The following is a 20,120-nucleotide window of genomic DNA, read 5'->3' on the forward strand; positions in this document are numbered from 1 at the left end:
TGCTTGTGAGAGGACAAGCCCACTCCATTCTTGGGCTCCCACGGTCACATCTGAGCATACTTCATTTATTTTTTTTGAAGATTTTATTTATTTATTATTTGAGAGAGGGATTGTATACATGGGCGTGCAAGCGAACATGAGCAGGGGCAAGGGAAGGAGGGAAAGAGAGGGAGAGAATCTCAAGCAGACTCCCCACTGGGTGTGGACCCCCCCCCCACCAACGTGGGGTTCACTCTCATGACTCTGCAGTCATGACCTGAGCTGAAATCAAGAGTAGGATGCTCAAGCAACTGAGCCACCCAGGTGCCCCCTGAACAAAGACTTTAGATGCTTGTAGAGAAGTAACTGTCTTACTTTTTTAAAATATTTTATTTATTTATTTGACAGAGAGAGAGAGATCACAAGTAGGCAGAGAGGCAGGCAGAGAGAGAGGGGGAAGCAGGCTCCCCACCGAGCAGACAGCCCAATGCGGGGCTCGATCCCAGGACCCTGGGATCATGACCTGAGCCGAAGGCAGAGGCTTAACCCACTGAGCCACCCAGGTGCCCCAGTAACTGTCTTATTTTAAAGGATTCCATTCTGACCATAGAATAAACTTCCATTCTTATCACCAGTTTTAATCTATTTTTAGTTGACTGGACAACAATTCAGTGATTGTATCTTGTAACTATTCATTTCCCCTGTGACTTAGGCTTCATATGACTTAAGAGTTCATATGTAGCCTTAAATTTCTTGGAATTGATGCTTTTTGGGTAATAACATCGATTATAGAAATCTCTTAATACTAGACACAGTACCTAACACCAAATTTCCATGGCTTGGTAAAAAATGGGTAAGTCAGTTTCCTCCCTCAACCTTTCTTCAGTTTGTTGGAGGGCAGCTTTCTGAATTAAAAGTCCCCTCCAGTTAGCCTGTTGTGAATTCAGAAATCAACAAGACAAAATCCAATTTTGTGAAGGGATTTGGTCATGTTCTACTCTAAGCTTCCTCTTGGCCCCACTGTGGACCAGACTCAGCTCTGAATCCAGTGCTGGGCTCAAACTAGCCCAATGCAGCAGCCTTACTAAGTCCTCATTCATTTTTTTTTCCTCTCTCTGGGCACCATCATGTGCTGACATCACAAGCCCAGGGGGGTGGTCACAATGCTGCCACCCAACAATGAGCCTTTCCTAGAGCCCCTGCAGGGGAAAGGATGATGAGAAAGGAGAGAAAATGGGAGGGGGTGTGCTGAGGGGCAAGACCAAGAGAAAGAGAGAAGGGCAAGATCAGGAAGGAACCAGCCATGCCTATTCTAGTGACAGTCAGTAAGTGGTGGCCAAGCCAGCTAAGAACCAGACAACCCAGAGAATGAGGAAGGTCGACCAGCAGGCCAAAGCTCCCGTGAAGAGGGACTCCCATCTGAAGTTAATGGAAGGTGAAAGGGGTTCTGACAATATGCCCTCCAAGTGGGGGAGACCAGGATTTCCATCGGCGGCTGAGGTAAATGGCAGGCAGGGAATGTGGAGCACAATGAGGTTTTAAATGCTTCCCTGTGTTATATGTCAGAATCTCCCCATGCTGGCTTCTCAGGCACAGATCTCACTGGAGAATGGAATCAATGGCTGACATTTGGGGACACAAAAGCCTATTGCGAGGTTCTGGGAGTTTCGATTCCACCTTCTGTTAGTTGGTTTGCTCTGGGCTTTTATACAAGCCTCTTCATCTATTAAGTGTCATTGATTGCCTTCTCGTGGAGTCCTTTTAAGAATGCTGAACCTGGCCATAAATGGCCATTTATAAAATTCTAATTTATACAAATGATTTTTTTTCCAATATTTTGCCTCATTAACATGGAAAATGCAAAGGAAATGCCATTTAGATGTGTGTGCAAGCCACTGACATTGAGCATGTTTTCAGGGAATTCTCCAAGTTGGTGTCCAACCGGAATCTCCAGAGTCTGATTCCCGTTAGAAGGACAAGAGGCAGTAGGGACGGGAATTTCCATTCCCAAACCAGGATCCAAGGAGCCCACAGCACCCTTGTGAAGTAGGTGAAATTTGCCCTTGGCTTCCCGCTCTGGTCTCCTGTCCTCCCGCCCCGCCCCACCCCCTACCAGTTCCCTCCTCTTTCCTTCTTCTGTTCCGCAGAGCCGAAGTATCTGTAGTACCGAGAGTAATTACTCATGCAATAGTAATTAGCAAACATTTAAAGGAAGTTCAATTTCATTGGGATTTTAAGACCATCGTTTTTTTTCTTTGCTTTGTTTCTGAATTGGGATGGGGTGGGAGTCAGACCTCTCTAAGCAGCCAGTCTCTATAGACAGAGGCTCACACCAGGGCCCCTGGCAGGGAAACCCGTGATGGTGGTTCCCGAAGCACTTTTTTCTTCCTGGCTCTCTGGCCCTTCTTTAATGGGTAGGTGGGGAAACAAATAAGCAATCAGTTTTCCCACAACCAAAGAGGACTTAACTGAGGGGGAGTTATAGGGACTCACATTTCATAGCATGGAGTCAGCCCTGCAGAGATGCTGCTGCTACACCTCACCTTGAACCTGCGTGGTGACTGGCGGTATTATTGCCAGAGCTCTCCATTTACGTGGACTTAGAAATGGGTGAATTTGGAAATGTGTTGCCCCTTTATCAATTCTCCATGACAGTCAGCTCCCAATTACAGCTTGACCCTCCAACTGGATATGTAGACTATCATACAAATTGCCTACCTTAATTGTCTTCTGCTGCCCACCCCATGTTGTCTGCCCATCATGGCCAAGTTCAATTTCGTAAAATGGAGATTTCATAATGTTTCAGCCCTTGCTTATAAAAGTTTTTGTTGGCTCTCTGGGACCTTAGGATAAAGCACTAAATTCTTAGGTTGCCATTTGAGGCCATGATGTGTTGGTCTCAGCCTGCCTTTCCTACTAACCACTCAACAAACCCACAAGGGCATTTTCCCTTTGGCAACCTGCATAGTGAATACCGAACACATTTTGGACTTTACCACTGCCAAGCTTTTGACAAACTTGCTGCTCCACCTCTACCCCCAGACCCGACCCCAGATCTCTACTGTACTCATTTGTGTTGATTGTCATTGATGATCCTTCAAGGTCCGGATCAGAACCACCCTCCCAACTTCTTTTTTTTTTTTTTTTAAGATTTTATTTATTTATCTGACAGAGATCACAAGTAGGCGGGGAGGCAGGCCCAGAGAGAGGGGACTAAGCAGGCTCCCCACTGAGCAGAGAGCCCCATGCAGGGCTTGATCCCAGGACCCTGGGATCATGACCTGAGCTGAAAGGCAGAGGCTTTAACCCCTTGAGCCACCCAGGCGCCCCTCCCAACTTCTTAAATAAAGACTGTATCCTCTTTTTCTATCTAGAACTCACTGTGCTCTTTCTCCCAGACTCCTTGGGCCTTTAGGTCTTTATTAATCACTTGATACTAAGAGTAGGTGGCGATGTTGAATGAGTGATCCAGTGTTTTAAAACTTCACTGGAAAATTTATTCAGATCCCACACCAGTTTTTCTACCAATTCCTTTTCCTGTTCCAGGATTCTCAATGGCATTGAGTTGAGGTCTCCTTCGTCCCCTCCACTCTGTGACTGTTCCTCAGTCCCTTTTCTTTCACGATCTCAACACTGTTGAAGAGCTGTTCTTTGATTTGTGTTTGTCTGATGTTTTTTCATGATCACACTGCAGTTGTTACGGTATTGAGAAAGAGATAACTGAGCTGATGTGCGTCCCCAGTGCTTCCAATGGGGGTGGGAGGTGTCACTGTGCATCCCCAAGATGTTAACCTCAATGGTCTGGTTAAGGCCATGTCTGCCAGGACTTTCCACTCTGACTTCCCTTTGTTATTACTAAATATTTTGAAACCTTGGAAATATTCTGTTTCTGCTTTTGCCCTTGTGCACTAACCTTAGCTTCCATCAGTAGATCCTGCCCATGACAATTACGACTGGTATTATAATGGTGATTTTTCTGCCTCCTTCATTCTTTCTCTACTTCTTAATTGGAGTTCTTCAAGGAAGAGTTGCATCTTCATTATTCACTTCTTTATTAGGTTATCATTTATAGACATATAGATTTATGAATTGTTTTGAGTTATTTGGGTTGTCATCTAAAAATGCTATTTTGTTGGACAAGTTCAAACTTTGGCCCTTGGGGGATATCTCAGGTCAGCTCCTGTACTCTTTGAGCATGCTTGTCCATTTTCCTTCCTTCCTTCTTTCCTTCCTTCCTTCCTTCCTTCCTTCCTTCCTTTCTTTATTCCTTTTTCTCTTCCTCCTCCTTCTTCTCCCCCTCCTCCTCCTTCTCCCCCTCCTCCCCCTCCTCCTTTTTTCTCCTTTTTCTTCTTCTCTTCCTCCCCTTCCTCCTCCTCCTTCTTTGCCTTCACCTTCTCCTTCCTCTTCCTCCTCTTCTTCTCTTCCCCCCGCTTCCTCCTCCTTCTTCTGCACTTCGTCTTTTTCTGCTACCACAAGATCCTCTGAGTTCATCTGGTACTTTCCCTGCTTAGGCCCTGGAATCAGTTCTCGAGTGAACCTTAGTTTCCTTTATTGGAAAATAGTATTTAAAATCCAAGACCCAGGGGCACCTGGGTGGCTCAGTGGGTTAAAGCCTCTGCCTTTGGCTCGGGTCGTGATCCCAGGGTCCTGGGATCGAACCCCACATCAGGTTCTCTGCTCAGCAGGGAGCCTGCTTCCTCCTCTCTCTCTCTGCCTGCCTCTCTGCCTACTTGTGATCTGTGTCTGTCAAATAAATAAATAAAATCTTAAAAAAAATATAAAACCCAAGACCTGGGTGTGTGTGTGTGTCTGTGTTCACTGCTGCTGGCCTGTCACTGCTTCTAGTCTCTCTCAGTGAAAAGAGATAAACATATATGTATGTGTAGTAACCTATGCATAAGGCACACATATATATTGATCGATCTATCATCTATCATCTATCTATCTATCATCTATCTACTCACCCATCCATCAATCTCAATCGTGAGCTCATATCTGACTCCAGTTCAGACCACAAGAAACATTCTAGCATTTCCCCCCTCCCCCACCACTTTCAGGTAGAATCTTTCTCCAACAGCAAGAAAACTCACTCCTATTATCTGCAATTTATTTACTTATATTTTCATTTCTGGTATCCCAATAAAGCAGTTTCAGAATTACTAATCCATGCCCCTGAGAGAAACTCCTGTATCGGCTGGAGGACAGGGTTTGTGTTTGGTCTGTGTAGTCCTTAGCCTCATGCTACCCAGTCAGCACACTTGCTGCCAGAGTTAGGTCAGTTCTTTTTTTCTCCATCCTCTTCAGTGTGATTCTGTGATTCATTTACAATACAGTTAGACTCATTTGTCACCACCTGTATTCTGTCTTCACTCCTGCATCATGTTTGACTTTTGAAACTTATCTAGAGAGGTGTTCTTTGCACGGTACAGTTCTCTGAGTACTGACCAGTGCGTACAGTCCTGTATCCACCATCCAGGTTCCCTGCCTGGTAGATTTCTTGTAGACAGTATATAGCTAGGTCATGCTGTTGTATTCAGTCTGACAGTCTTATCTTTTCACTGGTGTATTTCATGTGATTTTTTAAAAAAGATTTTATTTATTTATTTGACAGACAGAGATCACAAGTAGGCAGAGAGGCAGGCAGAGACAGAGAGAGGAGGAAGCAGGCTCCCTGCTGAGCAGAGAGCCTGATGTGGGGTTCGATCCCAGGACCCTGAGATCATGACTGAGCTGAAGGCAGAGGCTTTAATCCACTGAGCCACCCAGGCACCCCGATGTGATTTTGATATGGCTGCATTTAAATCCACATCTGATCAGCTGTTTTCTTTTTGTGCCGTCTGTCCTTTATTTTTTTTTTACCCCCTCTTCTTCTGCCTTCACTTATGTTCATTGAACATTTTTTGGGACTCCGTTTTATCTTCTTATTGACTTGTTAGTTGTATCAAAAATTTTTTTTTTAAATTTCTGAAATGCATGCAATTCACATCTCTAACTGGACTTTCCCTTAAAATAATAGCACTGCATGTGTAGGTCAAGGACCTTGCAACAGCATATCCCTAAGTGTTCCCTCCTGTCCTCCCTGCTTTCACTTTCACATTAGCACACAGAACATCGCTACCATGTTTGTGTTAGACCAGGGCTGATATACTGTGTCACGTGGGCCATATCTTGTTCACCACCTGTTGTAAAAATGATGTTTTATTGGACAAAGTCATGACCTTTTGTTTAGATGTTGTCCATAATTGTTTTTGTGCTATAAGGGCAGAATTTTGCTACAACAGAGATTATGTGACTCGGCAAAGTCTACAGGTTACTCTCTCTCTTGCATGGTTTCTGATGAGAAGTCTGCTGTCACGCTTACCTTGTTCCTCTGTGTGATGGGTCTTTTCTCTGGCCGTCTTTGAGATTTTTCTTTTTGCCTTAATTCTCAGTAGTTCAAGTGTGACAAGTCTGTGTGCACGTGCATGTTTATATGTGTGTGTTCGTGCTGGTATTCATCCTGCTTGTTTGCTTGGTGTTTTGAGAATCTTGGATCTGCGGTTTGCTGTCTGTCAGCAATTTGGAAAATTCTAGGCCATTATTATTATTATTTTTTTAAACGATTCTTCTGCCCTGCTTTCTCCCTCTCTTCTCTTTCTGGGATTCCATTACATAAATTTTAGACTGTTTGATATTGACCCAAGCTCTTAGATGTCCTGTTCTCTTTTTTTTTTTTTCTCCTTCTCTCATTCTTTTTTTCTCTTTGCACTTCAGTTTACATAATCCCTAATTAACTTACTTCAGCTTCACTGATTCTTTCCTCACTATGTGGAGTCAACCGATAAGCTCACTGGAGGTGTTCTTCATCTTCATTATGGTACTTTTCATTTCTAGCATCTTCACTGGAGTCTTACAGTTCCCATCTCTCCAGTGAAATTACGCATCTGATCCTGCATAATGTGTATCTTATGCACTAAAGACTTCAACCTATTCGTTAGTTAAAAAAAAGTCCCTATCAGGTAGTTCCGACATCCGTGTCTACCTGAGTCTGGGTCTCAATGATTGCCGTCTGTCTCCTGGGAGTGGGGTGCTTTTTCTTCTTGCCTTTCCATTTGTGTCAACTTTTTTCCTTGAAAACAGACATCTGGGTAGAACTGTAGTAACATAGACAACTTGTTTTTCTCTCCAGAAGGGGACCTGCTTTCCCTCCTGGTAGGCCTACAGTGTGGAGGCATGAGCTATTGCTGTGTTTACCCTCCTTGCACCAGACCCATCAAGTTCCTGTTGGTACACTTGTGTTTTTAGGTGGGAGTGGGTTTGGCAGAGAAATGTCTGCTTGACTCTCATCTGTAGAACTTTCCCTGGCACCGTACCTCCGAGGGGGTTCCTTTGCATGTTATTTTTCCTCTCTGTGCTGCTCTTGTTTTCCCCTGGTTCTTGTTCTCGACAGCCTGACCGTGTGAGGTGGTGGGGTAGAAATTTCTATTATTTGACGAAGCCCCCGGGGAGGCTAGCTGCCTGTCCCTGGCCCTTAGAAGCCTGACTTCCTCCTTTCTCCTGTCCCTGTGCAGCAGATCTAATAGCAGCTGTAATTTTGAAGTAGTAATGAACGTGTATAACATTTCATAGTATCTGCAACAACTTTGAGGGGGGCATGGAAATATCTGTGCTTTTTCTTTTTGCTGGTGTTGGTGTTGGTCACAGGTCCCGTTACTACTATTGTATTTTGTGTCCAGCATTCATAACAGAAGGAGATACTCCTAAATCTGAGTTAGCAGTCAGTGAAATGAAGATTTAATTTTTTCCACATTAAGTTCATAGATTGGGGCTTTCTATCCGTGAATCCTTTGGAGTCCCAAATGACCTGACTTTGAGAGAGAATTCACAGGATGAGGGAAGGAAGGGAGTAATAGCAACTTGCCCTGTAGCCAGAATCAGGTTCCTAGTGCTTCTCTCTTGAATTAACATGAGCACCCCGCCCCCCCAGCATACTGTCAGCTTCTGGCTTGGCTCACTGAACAGAAGGTCAGGAAAAGCCTATGTCCTGAGGGCAGCTGGGCCAGTGTTGGGGATGCATCATGAAAAACAAAATCTCCTTCTCCCCCAGAAAACCTCTCCACCAAAGGAGAAGAGAAAGAAAATGTTTACCAAATAAGCATCAGACCAGGACGTGAGGTGTATACGGGGAACTGGCTAAGAGACTTCAGTGACAGAAGGAAATTTCATCCCTTTCTAGAGTCAGGCTGACACACCACACTGCGTAGTGTTTTCAAGTTCAACGACTCCTCGTCCTCAAGCAGGAGGGACTGGACAGGACCATTTGTCAGGCACACTTTGTCCTAGCTTACCTGCTAATGGAGCGGCCATCTGTGTTGCAGCTTAAGGCCTCCAGCCAAAGGGAAAATGAAACTTCTAGCATCCCTTAGGATAGGACCTAGTTCCGCACCTTGGAGCAAGGCGTGGCACCAGCCAAACTTAGAGGGTGCCCACCTTCCCAGGAATCCTGGGAGAGAGCCGTGAGGGGTTTATCTTTCAAAGAGACGGCTTCCAGGTCCCCAAAGATGTCTGAGTTGTACAGGTGCTTCGAGTTGAGGCTTATTCAGCCTTTAGGAAGATTTACTTACATCTCCAAAGGGCAGAGAAGGGACTTATAATAAGTGTGGTGTCATAAATGCTCTAAGAAAAGAGAGGGAAGGTGATCTCTCTCCCTTAGTGCACCAGGGAGGACTGGGAAGATAGTGTTTTTTCTCGATTCAGATTGATCCTTGCACCAGAAAGGAGCAAACGGGCCGCAGCTGGGCCGTGCCTCTCGAAAGACTTGGGGAGGATGAGGCCTGGAGGGAGGGGTCGGGAAGATGCTGAGGACAGGCTCCCACGGATGCCGCAGGAGGGGCTCCTGCCGCTCTACCATCTCCCATGTTCCTCACAGGCGCCTGTTGTTTTCCTTATGCGAGATATTCACGTTTTGCCTTGGGTGAAATGGAAATTCAATTTAGCTCTTCCGAGTCCAGGGGACATGTGTTTTAATCCAGGAAACTGACTTTCATTCTCCTAAGCGGGTGATTCCTTCCTGTGCTAATTGAATCTGGCCGATCCATTCATCTGTGACTCAGCATGTCCTCTGAGACCTCCCCGTGGGCCCAGCACACACTGGACACCGGAGAAAAGAGGAGAAAACACAAGTCTATTCTCGCATGCAAACTGGGGAGTCGCCCCCACAGTTGCGACACATGACACTGTGAGCTCACCGACCCTCACGCGCCTTTATTGTGCCTTCCTGTGTGCTGTTCCTTCTGCCTGAGATGCCCTGGCCTGCACACGGTTCATCTGTCAAAACTCTTCTCCCTCCTGAAGGCCCGAACCCGATACCGTATTTGTTAGCAGGTTCCCAAGGGTTCGTAGTAAATACAAATGATAAGAATTATCATGATCAGTCTCAGGCTCACAGAGTGGACTGTGTATATTGTACCAGACATTGCAGCAAGTGCTTTAGGTCATGTATCCTCTAAACAAACCCACGAGACAAGCATTTGTACCCCAATCTAGTAGAAAAGGAAACTGAGGGTCAGAGAGGTCAAGTGTGCCTTCCCTTAGATCCCATAACTAGCAAGAAAATCAAAAGCCCGGCTGAGAACCCCTTCTCTGGGTGGCTCCTAGGCCTCTGTGTGGAACCTGCCTTCTTTGCTTTTCCACAGCACCGCACTCTTCTTCTGAAAAAACACTTGCTCACTTCAGGTCTGTGATATCTGGCAGATTTAAGAAGGCCTGGGAGGAAGCCATGGTACCTGGCTCATGGCTCCTATCTTCTCCAGCATTTAACGTTGTGTCTGGGGTGCACTGGGTGAAGGAAAAGGGGTTGTGAGCAGAACAGGGAGCTCTGGACCAGGGAGGGACATGTGACCTGAAGGTGGCCATCCCCAGGATGTCAGCGATGTAAGACTGTGTATAACTGGGTGAGAGGGTGACCTGGGTTGATGAGACTTTTCTCTTGGAATGTTGGAGATAGAGGATCTGAAGGGAATGGTGTGTAGAGGGGAGAGGCCCATGACAGGCTGTGGGGTGGCCAGACCGATGGAGGAGGAGAATCTGTAGTGGGGGGAGCCGAGGAAACAGGCTGGGGTTGAGAGGAGGTGGAGTTATCCCCCTGGGAAGGGCCTGAGTACCAGAGAAAACCACCATAGATCAAGGCCCATGTCCAGAATCCCTGACTCCTTTGAATATATCATGCTCCACACACACATACACACACACACACACTCACTCACTTTGCTTGAGCTGACTTATATGGGTTCCATTGTATAGACACTTAGAAGAAATATAAGTTATATGGTGGCCCTTGGCATGAGGGGCTGGGAGAGGGGAAGATGGGCTTTGAGAGAGACCACCGTGGCCAGGATACAGGCTAAAGGGAAGTGGGCTCTGGGAACACTGGTTCTTGGAAGTGACTGGACCTGGGAATCTCACCGGGAGTTTTGCAACACAACAGTGCTGGGTCTTACCCTGAGAAACTGTGCTTGATGGACGGATGTGGACTATAGTCTGGGCATTGAGAGTTTTGTTGTTGTTGTTGTTGTTAAGAGAGAGAGAAAGAGCGAATGAGTGAGCATGAGCAAGGGAAGGGGCAGAGCAAAAAGGAGGGAGAGAATCCTTGAATCCTCAAGCAGCTGAGCACAGAGCCCAGCTCATGGCTCCATCCCAGGATCCTGAGATCGGGACCTGAGCCGAAAGCAAGAGCTGGACGCTCACCTGACTGAGCCAGCCAGGTGCCCCTGGGCACTGAGAGTTGTGACAGTTTCCCAAGTGATTCTAATATGTGACACGTTTTGGTGGGAAGCACGACTTTAGAATATTAGGGGTGGATGAGAATGTCCAGTTCTGGAATGATTTTGTTTATTGTAAGAACAAGAGACGATGAGCTAGAGGAGTTGGAATCCTCACAGTGTAGAGTTACTTCCCCCCACCAGCCCAGGTTCTAGGTCAATAACAATTAAAGAGGTTGTATTTAGGCTGAAGACAGCAAGCAGGTGCCAGCGTGGATGGCTATAGGCAAGCAGCACGTTAACAGGTGTTGTAATTTGTTGGCAGATCCAGTCCTTTTCTGCTTCCTGAATTTTTTTTTTTTTTTTTTTTTTAGAGCTGACAAAGGATTGCATTACTAAGGAACATCGATTTTATCTTAACTGGTAGCAAAATTCCATTGGCCAAAAAGCCTGGTGGCTGAGGAAGAGCCTTGAGGCTGGCCCAGAGCCCACAGCCCTGTAATAGGCTCCTGGTGTCTTTGCAGGAACCAGATTTTATTGGAGTCAGCTTTCCCCACTGAGGTCAGAGGTTGAATCCCTATGCTTAGCTTTGACATCCAGGTTGCTGGAAGAACCCTATCTTCATGACCTCAACTAAGCCTAACCACCTCCCCATCTCCAAATGCCCTCACATTGGAAATTGGGGCTTCAACATATAAATGGGGGGCGGTGGTCAGGAACCTCACCGTGCATTTCTTAGTTAACTCTGAGTATGTTTTCTTTTTGGGTAGATTCAGCTAGAATCCACTAATATGGCCTCAGCAATGGTTAAAATATTAGAAATTTAGAAATACTAAATACTTGTCGTTGTCCCAAGTTCCCTAAGTGGCCTCACTCCTGTCACCTCATCCGTCCTCCCCCTTCCTCTCTTAACCTCCATAATCCAGCTGGTCCCGCTTCGCTGTGCCTGATGTCCATTCTGATTGGCAAATGCTCAGGCCATTCCAGATAGGGTGATGATCAATCTGGGACTGGCAGAGACAACTGTTTACCGAAAGCTTGGGGACAAGCTGGGAAGGGTCAAGCCTATAAAGTAAACTGAGACACACCGATCTGGGGCTCACATTGTAGGACACATCCTCCAAGGTGTGTGGGCTGTTTTGCAGAGTTAAAAAAAAAAAAAGAAACAATATGAAATTTTGTTTATGAAACATGAAATATGAAAATCTACTTGGCTTTATTAAGTCATGATGAATCAGGCAGCATCCCATCTGCAAGTCGAGAGGGGAGCTCAGAGGAGTGGTATAAAATACAAAGTTTTTATGGAAAGGAGAGTGGGGCAAGAAATTAGCAAAAGAGAAGAAAGGATTGTTTCAGGCCAGGTCAGCTTCCCCTAGGGAGAAGGATAGGAATTCTTTATTTTATTTTATTTTATTTTATTTTATTTTATTTTATTTATCTGACACAGAGAGAGAGAGAGAGACAGCAAGAGAGGGAACATAAGCAGGGAGAGTGGGAGAGGGAGAAGCAGGCTTCCTGTTGAGCAGGGACCCGGAGGCAGGGCTCCATCCCAGGACCCTGGGATCATGACCTGAGCTGAAGGCAGCTGCTTATGACTAAGCCACCCAGGTGCCCTGGACAGGGGTTCTTACTAGGTAGATTACCTCATCTTGCTTTATGGAATGGAGAAGTCTGTGTGATAGATCACCTCTTTGGGTCTGACCAGAAAATGCCAGATTTATCAGCTTTGAATTCCACTCCTGGGGACACCTGGGTGGCTCAGTCAGTTGAGAGTCTATCTTTGGCTCGGGTCACGATCCCAGGGCCCTGGGATCAAGTCCCACATGAGGTTCTTTGCTCAGTGGTGAGCTTGCTGCTTCCCCTGCTTGTATTCCTGCTCTCTCTCCCCTGTGTTCTCTCTCTGGCAATAATAAAAAAAAAATCTTAAAAAAAAAAGATATTATGTGAATTCCACTCCTGAAATTGCAAGAGTTTTCCTCATGGTTTTCTTATTCTGGGGGCAAGGGATTCCTTCACCTTGGGCCAGTGGCTTTTGTTTTAATAATAGAGATCTGGGTCCTGCAGGCCCAGAGTGCACTGGGAAGAAGAACCCAAGTTCTAGTCCCAGCAAAAATCTCTTTCTTACCTTGCCTAGGTCCTTAAGAACCTTCTCCAGAGGAGAAAGGGTGTCCCAGCATCTCCTAATCCCAGGGGACAGAGGCTGGGAGCTCTGCCAGGGCAGTCATGGACTTGCTGCGGTCTCCCTCACCCCACTGGAGGCTAGCCAGCACCTTCCTTCACCCCTGCACACACCAGACTGCTCTGCATGGGAGGTTCCCACACCCACAGCTCGGCTCCTCCACACCTGGCCTTGATTAGCCCAGATGAGGGCCTGCGCAGGGCACCAAGGTCAGCAGACCCCTCCTCCTCTGGGCTGGAGCCTTCAGGTGATGGCAGTCCTGGCGTGGGTACTGTTGGGGGGGATAGTTCTGTATGTGTATTGGTGCGATTGGTCCTGATTCCGACCCCAGACCGTCCACTCACTGCGGTCATGTGCCGAGTCTGGTCTGCTCCCTGGGGCAGCTCCCAGCTCTCCATGTAGGGCCTGTCCTAGAGGGAGGCTGGTGTGGGCCCAGCAGTCACTGTCCCAGAGCAGGACCCCTGGGTCAGGCACAGCGACCTGTGCCCCAAGCCTGGGGGTTTCCTTGCCTTGTGGCCGCATCGTGGACACAACTCTAGTGTGTCCTTGTCCTTGGCTGCTTGGCGTGTGCTCAGAGAGGATATTCGGGGCTGTCTATTCCAGGTAACTGTTAGGGGGAGTTAGGTGGTGTGTCCTCCAAGACCCAGCTGTAGCCCACCATCAGCCCCTCCCCTTTATCTCCCTGGGACTTCTTTTGCTTTCTTGGATGCCTCAGTCCTAATGGACATCCTCTTTCCAGTTTGGGGGTGGGCCTCTGTGCTTTGGTTACCTACGTTTGTTTCCCAGGCCCGCCCTCCTCCTCCTCCTCCTCCTCTCCTTGTGGGGCCCAGTGTCTCCCACGCCTTCCTCCCCTCCCCTGAAACTTGCTTTGGTCAGCCCACTCACCTGCACCCAGGGGACCCACTCTGTCTCTGGCTACTTTCCGGGCTGCTCTGTCCCCTGCCCTTTGAGGGGGTGAGATGGCACCAGGTTCCCACCTGATTTTTGGGGATCTCCGAGCTGAAGTCACCTACCTCATCAGGGGCCCACGCTGATGAAGGACTGGCTCTGGATCCTGAGGAGATCCCCTCCCTTCCTGAGAGCCCAAGTCATCAATCATCCTTACCAGAGATCAAGGGCAGCCCTCTGGGGGAAAATTCACTGTTTTTTCTTTAGTGTCCTTCCTTTCCCCAGGACATTGACAGAGCTAAGCATGGATGCCACACCTCAGAGGTGTCAGAAGACCAGTCATCCATACCCCTACTGACAGTGCATCCTGGGGTCCCGTGAAGAGGGACATTCACCCCTCCTGTCCCCCCTCCCCTGTGCAAAGCCCTTTCCATTGTGTGGGTAATACATCTGGAAAAGTTCAGAGTTCCCAGGATATTGCAGTTATAATCCCTAGCTAAAAAGGGGGAGGTTTCCAGCTCAAATAGGGCTGCTTTTACAACTCTCCTCACTGTATGCACAGAATGGTTGGGGCAGTTGGAGAGTTGTCATTGTTTGGTGCTTTCTGGGTGAGGGGGGCTCAGGGGGGATCTCTGGGCTCTCCTGGGAGGGGGCTCAGTGGCCTGCTGTGTCCTGGAGCTCAGTGAGCCCAGTGGTCTCTCTCCGGATCACAGTGGGGCTAAGTACCGGACACATCCTTCTGGGAGTCGCCCTAATTTAGCCCTAATGTAGTCGCCCTACATTACTTCCTAATGTAGGGGGGTTTTAGAATTTAGAAATCTTTCAAGTCAGCCACTGTGCCATGACTTTTACATGGTGGACTTTTCCATCCTCACAGTGGATCTGCCTCCCATTTTCCAGATTGTGAAACTGAGTCTTTAGAATCAAGGATGTGTATGCTGCTTTGCCCGGCTCCACTCAGCCCGTGGAGACTGGAGCAAGTTTACTGATCTCTGCGGTCCCTTCTCATCTTCCGAGTTGGGCTGAAGACGGCAGGTGCAGGGATTGGCCAAGGGGATCACCTCAGCTCTCCTGGCTGAGTCATAGCCTTGTCACCAGCCTAGTAGCAGACTGCACAGAAAGGGCCCTCCCAGGGGGACTCCAGACAGGGCAGGATCAGAAAGCGAAATGTAATCTAAAGCATGTTCTCTCCCGGAGACTTGTCTGAAAAAATGTCTCCCTTCAGCATCTGGCCCTGTGTAGATATGGTGGCAGGAATGGGGAGAGCGGGAGAAGCACCTCCCCTGAGGTGGCGGGCTAAGCTTGGCAGCCATCAGACCTCACTTGGGGTGACCTGGGGTGAACCTCAACCCCACACTGCCCCACGTTCATCATTTGTAGATGAGTGCTTCGGACTGGATTTTTGTCTGTGTTTAGACCTCTAGTCTACAAATTTTAATAATTCAAGATCTATTTTAAGCAAAGTCTTCACTTAAGTGGCCTGAAGTTGGACTTTCCTTCCAGAAAGCCTTTCCATTAGGGTAGCCTTGCTTCTTGCCTCTGAGGCCAAATACTGCCTAGGAGAGTGGGGAGCGTAAGAATGTTTCCTTCTGGGGCCCTGCAATCTGCTGGCCGCGGTGGTAAACTTTTCGCTCTGGTCTCAGAGACGCATCCCTGTGGAGGAATGTCACTCGTTATCGATGATCTGCTTTGTAGCCCCCCTCCTCCCAAGTGCCAATGGGAAGGGGTCACCTGCTTTCCTGGGCACAGGCTGCCTCCATGGCAGTCACCCCAAGACCAGCTTGAACACACCCTACAATGGCCAGCTGGAAGGAGACGCATCACCTGGGCAAAGCGCCCTGGGAAAAAGGACCCCTGTCTTCTATGGAGAGCCAACCCTGTTTCTCTAAAGATGCTTTCCCGACATCTCCTCTGGGATGGCTGAAAACCATCTCAAAGTGGCCCAAACTGCACTCCTGAGTTTTCTTCCAAGCCTGTTTCTTCTTCCTTCTGGCTCAGTCACCAGCACCCTTGTCTCTCAGTTGTTCAAGCACCATATGGGGATTTAACCTTGGATTCACCATACCCAACCCACTCATACATCCACCAATCCATGTTTTTTTGAGAGAGCAAGCGAGTACACACAAGCAGGCGAAGAGGCAGGCAGAGGCAGCGAGAGAAGCAGGTTCACTGCTGAGCAAGGAGCCCGATGCGGGACTCGATCCCAGGACCCTGGGATCATGACCTGAGCTGAAGGCAGTGGCTTAACCAACTGAGCCACCCAGGCATCCCCAGTCCATGGGTTTTACCTCCAAAATATATTCGAGGTCTTTCCACTTCTCACAACCGCCTCACCTCTCCCATCAGAGCCGTATCATCTCCTCTGGTTTCCTGTAGTGCTGTGTGCTCTTCCACTCTGGCCCTCTACGACACTCCATTTTCCACATAACAGAGAACTGGTTTTGAAAAAATTAAAGTTAGGGAAGCCTGGGTGGCTCAGTCCTTTAAGCATCGCCTTCAGCTCAGGTCATGATCCCAGGCTCCTGGGATCCAGCCCCGCATTGGGCTCACTGCTCAGCAGGAAGCCTGCTTCTCCCTCTCTCACTCCCCCTGTGTGTGTTCCCTCTCTTGTGGTGTCTCTCTCTGCCAAATAAATAAAATATTAAAAGAATGTAAATTGGATCATATAATTCTCACGCTTGAAATCCTTCTCGGAATATCTAAACTTCTTAGTTGGCCTACAAGATCCCCCAAAATTTGGCTCCTGCTACCCTTCCAGCTACCCATGTCTCCAGCCACTCACAGAGGACCGCCTCAGGACCTTTACACCTACTGTTTCTGCTCTCTAGAAAGCTTTACTCTCAAATCTTTGTAGGACTCCAGTGTTTCTTGTCATTTAGGATTTCCGTTCAGAGGTGACTGCCTGTGATCATCGATCTCCACCAGGTAGCCGCATATTGTTTTCTTCATTATTTGTCCCTTGCCTGTCTCCTTGCTGGAGAATGGAAGCTCCAAAGGAGCGGCCCGTCTTTTGTTCTTAGTGTTTAGAGCAGAGCCTGACAAGTATTTGCTTAATGGGTGGGCGAAGCAGGAGTGCTTGGTCTTTTGAATAAAGGGGAAGGTGAACCAATGCTGAAAAGGTAGGTGTAAATTGCAATTTGGCTAACCAGGCTGCCTGCCACCACATGGTTAGAGACACTAAGGCCCTGGGTCAGAAACGTTAAGGGACTTGCTTGGGTCCCACCGCTCTTGAAGAATAGGGCCCCCATGGCAGCCCGCCAGGCCCTGGGGGGTTTCGGAGCGCTTTGCCCCGCTGCCCTGCAGCCGACGTTGCCAGTCCCCTGAATTCAGAGGCTTCCCGCAGCAGGTCAGTCTAGCCTGGAGAATTAAATAAATGACTTCGGCTTTGGGTAGGATAATCAGAAATGTGGCCTAAGGTGACGGGCCCAACAGGAAAGCTGAGGTGGGCGGTGAAGAAAGGGCTAGCGGACTGGATGGAGGCTTCCTAGGGTGGAGGCTCCGCTGCCACGGGGCCAGGAGGGCCTTGGCTCGCACCTCGCGGAGGCCCTCGAGGGGCCCCGCTCGCCCCGCCTCCGCCCCGCCTCCGCCCCGCCCTCGCCCCGCCTCCTCCCCGCCCCCGCCTCCTGGGGCAGTAGGCGCTGACAGCGGGCGCGCGGCGGACAGAGAGTGTTTGCATACAAAGGCGGCCACGCGCGCGGCGCCGCACGGTGAGTGGACGTCTCTGCGCCGTTCGCCGCTCGCCGAGCCCTAGGCCGAGCCGCGGCGGGACCCCGGCCGCTACCAGGCAGGGGCCGCAGCCTCGGCGCGGCCGGGCGGGGCGGGGCAGGGCCCGGCCCCAAGAGCTGGGGGCGCGCGGTGTGGCCGGGGCGGTAGCGGAGCCGGGGGACGGGGCCGGGGACGGGGCTGACCCGACGCGGGAGGACGGAGCTCGGTCTCCGCGGCCCTTTCGGGGGAAGTGCTCCGGCGAGGGAGGTGGAGAAGCAGGCCCGGGCTCCGGGCGGCGTCGCCAGCATCCCTCGGGCCTTCCCTTTCGGGGCGCACGCCGGGCTGACCTTGACCCGCCTGGTGGACCCCGGGGGGCTGCCGCGGGTCCCTGGGACGGCGGGACGGGCTCCATCCAGCGGGGACGGATGGGTTCCGGCGGTGTAGCGGGCAGTTCCTGCGGTGCGCCCGGAACTTTTGTGAAAATATTCCCCGAGGCTTAGGATTCTTGCCCTGCAGTGGAGGAAACTGAGGCCCAGGGAGGCTGACCTATGTGAACAAGGTCACACGCCGGCAGGTTGACCAGGGTTGGAATCCGGTTCTCAGATTACCCTTGTTTTCTCCCCTGCCAGGCCTCCGTGCATCTTCCTGCAGCCCAGTGGGTGCTAGGCCTGGTTAGTTCCATCACATGCCCTTGCGAAGAATTTTATTTTGGGGAAGGCCAGGAAAATGTAGGATGAAAAGTAGTGGTTTGGAAATAACTCAAGTGCCGTAGCGCTGCGGTGTAGGTAATGGGCGGCTAATTTACGTGGAGCGTAGTTGCTGGAGAAAGCAGATGTCAAGCCAGCGTTTGACCACCAAACAGGAAACTTGAACTAAAGAACCCGGCAGATTAACTCAGAGTTTTTTTAGCACTCAGTAGTATCCCCAGGATAGTAGGAGTATTTTGGAAAAGATGAGAGTTTGTAAGTTTTTTGTTTGTTTGTTTGTTTGTTTGTTTTAATCTGAGGAATGGCATAATGATTGTGGATTTTTATCTGTTCTATAATTCAGGTTTTACAAATTAAAGGAAGCAGTTGAGGAATGGGTAGTAATTGAGAAATAAACACACACTCCCCCTACCCCCCATGTTGGGAGATCTGAGTTTGACTTATGGTTCTGTGTTTTGATAATTCTTCCTATTTGTCAACATTTGTATTATTATCCGGCATGTTTATTCCTGGATGTGCATTTTGGAGCTTTTCTTCCTGTTTGTATTTAGGGCTGTGTAGTGTTGTGGAGCTGGGCTTGGCCAGAGGCTTGAACCTGAACTTAGCTCTTCCTGAGCTTGCTGGAGGCTCCTGTGCAGGTGTGCTCCCCTTCTCAGATCTCATTTATCAAAATCTCCTCACTCTAGAAAAGAACACACTGCAAGGCACAAACCTACCTGCTGAGTCTAGCTCTGTGGGACAGAACTTGAGGGTTCATGGGAGGGCCTTAAGGATCTCTGTGTCCTTGGGGGACCTCGGGAATGGCTGGGGAGAATTTTCCCCAGATGGGGTAAGGATGGCCAGACTGGCCCGGCCAGAGGGAGCTGAACTCAGAGCCCTGGACCAGAGGGAAGGGGAGGCCCGGAGATGGAAAGATAGTTCAAAGAGGCCACCATGGGCCTATGGGGTGCTGAAGCTAGCGCTTTGCAGTTACACTGGACACTTACCACTGTATGACTTGGGTCAAAGACTTAAATACTCTGAACCTTGGTTTCTCCATCCGTGAAATGTGGAGATAACCATACCTATTCAGGAGATTACTGTAAAAATGAACTGAGATATACAAGAGTCCCTGGGACAGAATACAGGGGCCGTGACTCACTGCGGAGGTTATTATTTTCGGGAGGAACACGGGGTACCAGTGAGGAGGACTGTTTGTAGGGCTGAGGTAGTTCTGACCAACGCTGGCCCCTGCGCTGCAGATCATCACTGTGGGGGACCCCCCCCCCAGTTGTCCCCTATTGGGAGTTGGCCTCTCCTGGGTCCTCTCTCTTCTGGGTTCAGGGTACACAAGACAAACTGATGTGGGCGAGCATTCGGATGGGTATGGGTGAGGGTTGCCAGCAGCTTCTTGGAGGGGAGGGTTGGGGATGGGTGGGGGGTGGTATTACAGCAATTAGAGTGGCTTTTGGAGCATTTTAGAGAAGCACTAGGAAGACTGCAATCCATGTGGGACACGGAGGCTAATGCCGTGACCTGTTTGCACGACAGCTTCCTTAGTGTGACTGGGTGGGGGGCGTTTGGAGCTGTTGAGGTCCTGAAGAGGAAGACAGGAGGTCAAGATGGATCAGTGGCCACTGTCAGCCCTGGGGTGGGCCCTCTGTGAAGGGGGATGTCACACCGTACATTTTATTGAATACTACCTCAGTTTATTATGGGGTAAGCCCACTCAAAATTGGAATGGAATTTGTGAAAAGAGTTAGGCAGGGCCCAACTTAATTCTTCATGTATGGAAGACTCCAGGTGCCTATTAGCTGGTCATTTTGGAAATGGGAACTTTCTAAGCTGTGAGTGAGGGGCCTAATAGCTGCTTTAGCTCCTGGCAGCTCCTGCTTGGGGAAGTGGGGGCTGCCGGCTGAAGGTGCCCTTGCTGTCCTGATGTCC

The 20,120-nt window shown here is 49.1% G+C and overlaps 1 protein-coding gene across 4 annotated transcripts in view; it reads left to right on the forward strand.

The window, feature by feature from the left end:
- The window catches only part of LPIN1 (lipin 1), a 128,342-nt gene that overhangs the window by 44,051 nt on the left and 64,171 nt on the right, over positions 1–20,120 (forward strand). The window contains exons 1-2 of one of the 4 annotated variants that reach the window (XM_032866866.1): positions 1,289–1,479; positions 1,897–2,029. The exons of 2 other annotated variants lie outside the window; for them this stretch is intronic. The gene's annotated coding sequence lies outside the window, so the exon portion shown is untranslated. Of the gene's footprint in view, positions 1–1,288; positions 1,480–1,896; positions 2,030–17,413; positions 17,493–20,120 lie in introns of those variants that run through there. One more of the 4 variants, XM_032866867.1, reaches the window with a different exon arrangement.

The sequence above is a fragment of the Lontra canadensis genome, unplaced genomic scaffold, assembly GCF_010015895.1.
Source record: "Lontra canadensis isolate GAN:19392208 unplaced genomic scaffold, GSC_riverotter_1.0 scaffold32, whole genome shotgun sequence".
Taxonomy (NCBI): domain Eukaryota; kingdom Metazoa; phylum Chordata; class Mammalia; order Carnivora; family Mustelidae; genus Lontra; species Lontra canadensis.